The 9392-nt window shown below is 53.9% G+C and overlaps 1 long non-coding RNA gene across 1 annotated transcript; it reads left to right on the forward strand.

The window, feature by feature from the left end:
• The first annotated feature begins 203 nt into the window (after positions 1-203).
• On the forward strand, positions 204-5014 carry LOC140715060 (uncharacterized). The gene is made up of 2 exons (XR_012096050.1): positions 204-369; positions 4768-5014. It is a non-coding gene; the product is annotated as an uncharacterized lncRNA (long non-coding RNA).
• Positions 5015-9392: the final 4378 nt, after the last annotated feature.

Here is a 9392-nt window from a genome sequence, read left to right on the forward strand (position 1 = left end):
ATTAACCGACTGTTTATTTTCAGTAACGTTGTGGTCAAGTTCCTTCAGCTTTTGGAACAGATGTAAATGATTTTTGTAAGCAGATATACCCGTGTGTGACCCTGGATCGTTACAGCTCTCTGTACCACCGGCTTTAGAAGCCCCAGAAATAACCTGTAATTTGTCTCAGTGAAGGGTGGAAGGTCACGGCTCTGTGCCAATTATACACGGAGCTGCACATTGCTACGGGGATCAAGTGTGGCACACACTCAGACAAGTGGGGACTCCCACCCCCACCGAAAATTAATTCAGGGCTTTCGTCGGAGGAAGGACCAGCTGAGAGCTTGAGGGAGAGAGACAGGCAAGTGAGGGGTGTTGCTGAGTGACAAGGTGAGAGGTGACAGAGGGGTGTGTGAGGGAAGAGGGTCAGTGTGGGGGGTGGGTGAGTGAGTGGTTGGTGATGGAGGGGTGTGTGAGGGAAGAGGGTCAGTGTGGGGGGTGGGTGAGTGAGTGGTTGGTGACGGAGGGGTGTGTGAAGGAAGAGGGTCAGTGTGGGGGGTGGGTGAGTGAGTGGTTGGTGATGGAGGGGTGTGTGAAGGAAGAGGGTCAGTGTGGGGGGTGGGTGAGTGAGTGGTTGGTGATGGAGGGGTGTGTGAGGGAAGAGGGTCAGTGTGGGGGGTGGGTGAGTGAGTGGTTGGTGATGGAGGGGTGTGTGAAGGAAGAGGGTCAGTGTGGGGGGTGGGTGAGTGAGTGGTTGGTGACGGAGGGGTGTGTGAAGGAAGAGGGTCAGTGTGGGGGGTGGGTGAGTGAGTGGTTGGTGATGGAGGGGTGTGTGAAGGAAGAGGGTCAGTGTGGGGGGTGGGTGAGTGAGTGGTTGGTGATGGAGGGGTGTGTGAGGGAAGAGGGTCAGTGTGGGGGGTGGGTGAGTGAGTGGTTGGTGATGGAGGGGTGTGTGAAGGAAGAGGGTCAGTGTGGGGGGTGGGTGAGTGAGTGGTTGGTGACGGAGGGGTGTGTGAGGGAAGAGGGTTAGTGTGGGGGGTGGGTGAGTGAGTGGTTGGTGATGGAGGGGTGAAGAGGGTCAGTGTGGGGGGTGGGTGAGTGAGTGGTTGGTGATGGAGGGGTGTGTGAGGGAAGAGGGTCAGGGTGGGGGGGTTGGTGAGGGAGGGGGTGGGTGAGTGAGGGGTTGGTGATGGGGTGGGTGAGTGAGGGGTTGGTGACGGGGTGTGTGAGGGAGGGGGTGGGTGAGTGAGGTGTTGGTGACGGAGGGGTGTGTGAGGGAAGAGGGTCAGTGTGGGAGGGTTGGGTGAAGGAGGGATTGGTGAGGGAGGGGTGGGTGAGGGAGGAATTGGTGATGGAGGGGTGTGTGAGGGAAGAGGGTCAGTGTGGGAGGGGTGGGTGAGGGAGGAGGGTCAGTGTGGGAGGGTTGGGTGAGGGAAGAGGGTCAGTGTGGGAGGGGTGGGTGAGGGAGGAGGGTCAGTGTGGGAGGGTTGGGTGAGGGAAGAGGGTCAGTGTGGGAGGGGTGGGTGAGGGAGGAGGGTCAGTGTGGGAGGGTTGGGTGAGGGAGGAGGGTCAGTGTGGGAGAGTTGGGTGAGGGAGGGATTGGTGAGGGAGGGATGTGTGAGGAGGGTCAGTGTGGGAGGGGTTGGTGAGGGGGGTAAGTGAGGGAGGGGGTGGGTGAGGGAGGAAGGTCAGTGTAAGAGGAGTGTGTGAGGGAGGAGGGTCAATGTGGGAGGGGTTGGTGAGGGAGGAGGGTCAATGTGGGAGGGGTTGGTGAGGGAGGGGCTGGGTGAGGGTCAGTGTGGGAGGGGTGGGTGAGGGAGGAGGGTCAGTGTAGGAGGGTTGTGTGAGGGTGGAGGGTCAGTGTGGGAGGAGTGGGTGAGGGAGGGGTGAGTGAGGGAGTGGGTGGGTGCGGGAAGGATTGGTGATGGAGGGGTGTGTGAGGGGGAGGATCAGTGTGGGAGGGTTGTGTGAGGGTGGAGGGTCAGTGTGGGAGGGATGGGTGAGGGAGGAGGGTCAGTGTGGGAGGGATGGGTGAGGGAGGGGTGAGTGAGGGAGTGGGTGGGTGCGGGAAGGATTGGTGACGGAGGGGTGTGTGAGGGAGGAGGGTCAGTGTGGGAGGGATGGGTGAGGGAAGGGTGAGTGAGGAGGAGTGTCATTATGGGAGGGTTCGGTGAGGGAGGGATTGGTATCGAAGTGGTGTGTGAGGGAGAAGGATCAGTGTGGGAGGAGTGTGTGAGGGAGGGGTGAGTGAGGGAGTGGGTGGGTGCGGGAAGGATTGGTGATGGAGGGGTGTGTGATGGAGGAGGGTCAGTGTGGGAGGGGTGGGTGAAGGAGGGATTGGTGATGGAGGGGTGTGTGACGGTGGAGGGTCAGTGTGGGAGGGTTGTGTGGGGAAGGAGGGTCAGTGTAGGAGGAGTGGGTGAGGGAGGAGGGTCAGTGTGGGAGGGGTGTGTGAGGGAGGAGGGTCAGTGTGGGAGGAGTGGGTGAGGGAGGGGTGAGTGAGGGAGTAGGTGGCTGCTGGAAGGATTGGTGACGGGTGTGTGAGAGGATTGTCAATAGGGGAAGATGACAGTGAGAGAGGGGGTGGGTGAGGGAGGAGGGTCAGTGTGGGAGAGGTGTGTGAGGGAGGAGGGTCAGTCTGGGAGGAGTGGGTGAGGGAGGAGGGTCAGTGTGGGAGGGGTGTGTGAGGGAGGAGGGTCAGTGTGGGAGAGGTGTGTGAGGGAGGAGGGTCAGTCTGGGAGGGGTGTGTGAGGGAGGAGGGTCAGTGTGGGAGGAGTGGGTGAGGGAGGAGGGTCTGTGTGGGAGGGATGGGTGAGGGAGGGGTGAGTGAGGGTGTGGGTGGGTGCGGGAAGGGTTGTTGACGGGTGTGTGAGAGGATTGTCAATAGGAGAAGATGACAGTGAGAGAGGGGGTGGGTGAGGGAGGAGGGTCAATGTGGGAGGAGTGGGTGAGGGAGGAGGGTCAGTGTGGGAGGAGTGGGTGAGGGAGGAGTGAGTGAGGGAGTGGGTGGGTGCGGGAAGGATTAGTGACAGGGATGTGTGAGAGGATTGTCAATAGGGGAAGATGACAGTGAGAGAGGGGGTGGTGATGGACGGGTGTGTGATGGGGTTAGTCAATAGGGGAGGGGGTCAGTGAGGGAAGGGTGGGGGAAGGAGCAGTCAGTGAGGGTGGTATGTGAGTGAGACGGAGTGGGGTCACTGACAGTGGGGTCTAAGGCCTATGGGGGAGTGAAGTGGTAATGAGGGTGAGAAATTGCGGAGGGTGGGAGTTTGGTCAAGAAGAGGGCAAAGGTGAGAGGTCACGAAGTGCGAGTGCAAGAGATGAGGAAGGGTGAGGGAATGCGTCGAACTAGAGGTTGGAGAGGATGAAGGTTCAACGAGGATGAGGGCTCGGTAAAGGTGAGCAGTTGTCGGTGCGAGGGCGAGGGTGGGGGAGGCAATGGTTTAGGAGGGCGTCAATGAGGAGGGTGAAGGCAAAGTGATAGGGGGAGACCGAGGGGTCATGGCAAGGTGGGTGGATAAGCAGAGGGGCTTTGAAGAGCGAGGTGGTGATTGGGGTGAGGTATCAGAGGGGCGAGGTGCCGGGGAGAGAAAGGGGTTGGGGTTGGTAAAGGATTGGGAAAGGTGAGGGGTCGGGAAGTGTGAAGAGTCAGGGAGGGCGGGGGTGGTCAGGGAGCATGAGAGGTCAGGGAGGGTAAAGAGTCAAAGAGGTGAGGGGTCAGGGAAGAAGAAGGTTTGGGGAGGATGGGTGAGGGGTCAGGAAGGATGAGGTGGGGATGCAAGAGTTCAGAGAGGCGAGGGGTAGTGGAGGATGAAGGTTTGGGAAGGGCAGTGGTTTAGGGAGGTGAGGGGTCAGGAAAGGTGAAGGTTTGGAGGGATGAGAGTGTTGAGGAGGATGGAGAATGGTGAGGCGGTAGGGAAGGTGAGGCCTGGCTAATGAGGTTCTGTGGATGCTCCAAACATTCCTAAACTTGGGATTAGAAAGAAAAATGGAGGATGGGGCAGGGAGAGAGGGGGAGGAAAGGAAAGGGAGAAGGGGAGGGGTAGAGGGGAAGGGGAGGGAGAGAGGGGGAGGTGAAGGGGAAAGGGCAGGGGGAGAAAAGGGGGGAGAGAGGGGAGATGGGGAGGGGGGGAGGGGGAGGGAGAGTGGAAGGGAGGGAGGGGGTGGATAAGAGGGGGATGGAGAGAGGGGAGGGGAGAGAGAGGAGGGGAGAGAGGAGGGGGAGAGGAAGGGAGGTGGAAAGGGCGAGAGGGGGAGGGAGAGAGGGGAGGGGGATTTAGAGGAGGGGTGGGAGAGTGGGGGGTGATGGAGAAATGGGGTGGATAGGGGAGGGAAAAAGGGGAGGAGTGAGAGGGGGATAAGGGAGGGGGAGCAAGGGTGAGAGCGGGAAGGGTGAGGGAGTGAGGGGAAGAGAGGTGAGAGAGTGGGAGATGGAATGAGGGTGAGGTGGAGGGAGAGAAGGACGGGCAGAGGGGAGGAAGAGGAGAGTGTTGGGGAAAAGGGAAGAGGGAAGGGGAATGGGATGGAGGAGGAGAGGGGGAGAGGGGATGATGGGAAGGTGAGAAGGGAAGGCAGGAGGAAAGGGGAGGGAGAGTGGGGAGAGGGTGAGAGGGTGAAGTTGGTAGGAACAGAGGAAGAGAGGAAAGGGTAGGGAGTGAGGCGAGGGGGGTGGGGTGAGAGAGGACAGGGTAGATAAGGAGGAGATACTAACTGTCTTCCTTCATGTTCTCATGGGTCCAGTGCGTAGGTCTGATGGTCTTGATAAACCATCTGCACATTTCTCTCCAGAACATCTCAGATCTCCTGCTTGCTTCCACCATCCGCTGGGCCTTCTCATGTGATACGTCTGTTCCACGTTTCAGCAGTTCCACATCTCCCATCACCTCATTGCCTCTGCATCCTCCACATTCGGCTGAGACAGCCTCGTCCACGTCCGGCGTCTCTGTGTGCGTTGTACCCCGCTGTGATCTGCAGCCTGAAGACCATGCATGCATCATTGCTCCCTAGTAAAAGCTGATCACCTAATGTGGTACGATACACGCTGGTCTCTCTGATTTCCCAAACAATCTGGTATGTGAAGCAAAGTTTGAAGCCTCCACTTTGCACAAACAATTTAAACAGAGCTGATGAAGCTGTGAACCACTGCTGGAGTGTGTGTGTGTGTGTGTGTGTGTGTGTGTGTGTGTGTGTGTGTGTGTGTGTGTGTGTGTGTGTGTGTGTGTGTGTGTGTGTGTGTGTGTGTGTGTGTGTGTGTGTGTGTGTGAGTGTGAGTGTGAGTGTGAGTGTGAGTGTGTGTGTGTGTGAGTGTGAGTGTGAGTGTGTGTGTGTGTGTGTGAGTGTGAGTGTGAGTGTGAGTGTGAGTGTGTGTGTGTGTGTGTATCCATATTCCTCACCTCATCCGGCCACCAGCACCAGGGGATTGTCCACAGTCGTTGTCGGAGTGGTCAGTGTGGACAGGCTGGATTGGCCTGGTGTGCTCCTCTCCATGGCCTTGGCAGATGGATGGTCCTTCCTTGTGATGAAGTGACTTTCTAGCTACAGGCTTTAGTTTTCCCATTCAGTGTGCCCGAACCTCACGGAGACGTTCTTCCATCTTTCCGCTGTGTCGTTCTGAAGATTACAAACCTTGAAAGGCAGGGTTTAGTTTTCACATGCAGATTGAAATGTCGAAACGTGCGTACATTGCTTTGCACCAGGGGCAACCACAGAGTGAGGGTGTGCTGGGAGCTGTCTGCGAGTATCGCCGTTCTCCTGGCATCAACAAAGCGTGCCCCGAACTCACCAACCCTAACCCCAACCAACGTGGGAGGAAACCAGAACCCCCATTTAGTCACGGGGCAGAATGTTGGAACTCCTTACAGACAGCGGTGGGAACTTCATCCAGATCACTGGCACTGTGAAGCATTACACTAACAATGATGCCCTAAGTCGTCCGGGTTTAACTCCCACGAAGCAGTCCTGGTTATGGAGAGTTGGAAACACTTCATATTCTCATTAGGGGTCTGTAGGGGTTTGGTGATTCTCCTGCCGATGAATGGTGGAGAGCATTCCGGTTGCAACACAGTCTGGAATGGAGACTCCAGTGCTCTGGATTGAAAGAGGATACAGAGGGTTGTGGACTCAGCCAGGAATATCAGAGGCACAACCCTCCCCATCGTCAAGGACATCTTCAAGAGGCGGTGTCTCAAAAGGCAAAAACCATCACTAAGGACTCTCACTATCCAGGACATGCCCTCTTCTCATTACTACCATCAGGAAGGAGGTACTGGAGCCTGAAGATGCACATGCATTTAAGAATGGCTCTTTCCCCTTCACCATCATCATTATCAATCGTGTACGAACCCATGAACACCTCCCCATTTTTTTCAGTATTTATATATTTTGTAAATTGGATTAATGTACTTCTGCTGCAAAACAGCAAATTTCACTTCATATATTTCAATGATAATGAATCAGTCCCATTCCTTAACATCCCCTCACTCACCACATTAATACCAGCTCCCCCCCCCACCCTCCAGGACAACCAGGCTGTCTCAGGACATCAGCCTCTGGCCACTGCACGCTGAAGATAGTCTTCTCCTCAAGTCCACCCCTGGGCTGAATAAACCACCTCCCTCAATTGGAAGTTACGCTCAACGCTTAGTGCTGCAGTCAGAAAGCCTCCCAACACCTTCTGCAGTATCATCCCCCATGCTAGGCCCATTCCGGGCATCACCACACAGCTTTGGAATCGTTTGATGCCTTGTCCCTTGGTGGTCTGGGGTAGCTAGGATGGCGACTGTACGCCAAAAGGCCACATTGTAACTGGATGAAACCACTGGTTGGTGTTGGTTGACAGACAGTGATGGCTTTCCACATCCATCTATGTGAGACGGAATGAAGGTGGTGAAGATCTTGGCCCTTCAAGGTGGGGCAAGCATGAGTTATTTCACCTACATGGCTTTCTTGAAGGCCACATTGTAATCCCTGAAAAGTAGGGCAATTGTACCTACCTGGGGCAAGTCATCAGTGGGTCTGGCCCACTGTTGTCCAATGCAGACAGAACTGTCCAGGTTACAGGGTAATTCTGGTCTTGAGTTCATAGTCTTCTATAATTTCTGGATTAAAGTGGTGGAAGCCCCGTCCATCTCCGTTAGGGAGCTGCCTCACATTCTCCTGCGGCTTCACGTAAGTGGGCACTGCATCCCCCTCACTCTCAGTTTCGTCAGGAGTGTTCAGTCTGAGGAACGTCTCCTCCCATTCTGTGTAAGAACCACCCTAGATCTTAACTGGTAAGGGTCCTGACGAGACCAGGATCTGAGCTGCATGGTTCAACAATCACAGGCCATAACTCAACAATTTCAGACGGCATAGTTGCCTAACAGTTAGCGTAATGCTTTACAGTGCCAGTGACCTGGGTTCAATTCCTGCCAACGTCCGTAAGGAATTTGCACATTCTCCCTGTGACTGTGTGGGTTTCCTCCAGGTGCTCTGGTTTCCTCCCACATTCCAAAGACATACAAATTAGGGTAAGTAAGTTGTGGGCTTGTTGCGTTGGCACCGGAAGCGTGTCGACACTTGTGGACTGCCCCTAGTACACCCTTGGTCTGTGTTGGCCGTTGATGAAAAATGACACATTTCTGAAGATATACGAGTCAGTAGGTTAATTAGTCACATTGGTATAATTAGGTGGCATGTGCTCATTGGGCCGGAAGGGCCTGTTACTGTAGTGTATCTCTAAATAGATAAAATAATCCAAAAAATAAACCTTCAGCCACCCCCCCCCCCCCCGATCCCATCCCCTCCACTTGGAGTTGCTGTGTCCCTCCATGCTATCAATCACCAATCCATGCAAGCCAGTGCCTTCTCACTCCTTCCTCGTTGCCAGTGTGGTATCTGCACCTTGTGCGCTCCGGGCAGTAGCAGGAAGAATGCAGAGATTAATATGTTTCCATTGAGGTCAGTTGAGATGAGAACTAGAGGTCATAGGTTAAGGACGAAAGGTGTAATATTTAAGGGGCCTCTGAAGGGGAACTTCTTCACTCAGAGGATAGTGGGAGTGTGCAACGAGCTGCCGATGGAAATGGTGCATACGAGTTCAACTGCAACATTGAAGACAGTTTAGGTACATGGATGGGAGGGGACCATAGTGCAGGTTGATGGAACTAGGCACAGAGTAGATAAGCTGAAGGGCCTGTTTCTCATCTGTAGTGCTCTATGACTCTATGACAATGGAGAGCTATATTAAAGGATTTTTAATTCCAACAAAGTGATTCTCAGGCACTGCAGATATACTCTGTGGCCGCTTTATTAGGTACACCTGTACACCTCATATCTTGTCAGCCAATCACGTGACAGCAACTCATGCCTAAAAGCATGTAGACATGGTCAAGAGGTTCAGTTGTTGTTGAGACCAAACATCAGAATGGGGAAGAAATGTGATCTAAGTGGCTTTGACTGTGGAATGATTGCTGGTGACAGACGGGGGGGGAGGGGGGGATGAATATCTGAGAAACTGCTGATCTTCTGGGATTTTCATGCATAACAGTCTCCAGAGTTTACAGAAAATGATGTGAAGAACAAAAAAACAACAGCGATATCAAGCGTGTGGCAGTTCTGTAGGCAAAAACACCTTGTTAATGAGAGAGGTCAGAGAAGAATGAATCCGCAGATTAATACTTTTTTCCACTGAGCGTGGGTGAGACTCGAACTAGAGGTCATAGGTTAAGGGTGAAAGGTGTAATATTTAAGGGGACCCCGAAGGGAAACTTCTTCCCTCAGAGGATGGTGGGAGTGTAGAACGAGCTGACGGGAAGGTAACGGTAACCCAAGTTACAACAGTGGTGTGTAGAAGAGCATCTCTGAATGCACAACATGTGGAACCTTGAAATGGAGGGAATAGAGCTGCAGTAGGCTGCAAACAAGGATGGTGAAATGACATAGAGAAAACAAGGGGAGGAAGGGGTGGGTGGGGGGGATGTGTGATGGGTAAGAGGAGAGAACGGAAGTGGAGATATGGTGGAGTGCAAAGGAGCGATGCAGAAGAGGAAGGGATAAAGGGCGTGGGGTGCTAAGTGCCCAGCGGTAAAGCTCAGTCTTCTTGGAATCCTGTATCTACACCAAGAAATGCCTCTTGGATGCTGAGCTGGTCAGAGGCAGCGCTGTATCAACGTGTCGGGATTTCACTGAGGGCCCCAGACCTGCAGACGATGAAGCAAAGCGAGATTTTAAAGAATGACTTCTCTTCATAATTTTTAATTATTTTTATGTTTTATTAGCTTTTACTTCAATTTGTTTTATTTTTAATAAAGGTCTTATTGCCAATTATCCATCATTTAATCCAATTTTAATTATTAAATATCTCAGAAATTATAGAGAAACGTACAGTCTGTTGACATCTTTGACAGCTGACAAAGCTCGTGCCTCTTCCACCT

This window comes from Hemitrygon akajei, chromosome 23, assembly GCF_048418815.1.
Source record: "Hemitrygon akajei chromosome 23, sHemAka1.3, whole genome shotgun sequence".
In the NCBI taxonomy this organism is placed as follows: Eukaryota; Metazoa; Chordata; class Chondrichthyes; order Myliobatiformes; family Dasyatidae; genus Hemitrygon; species Hemitrygon akajei.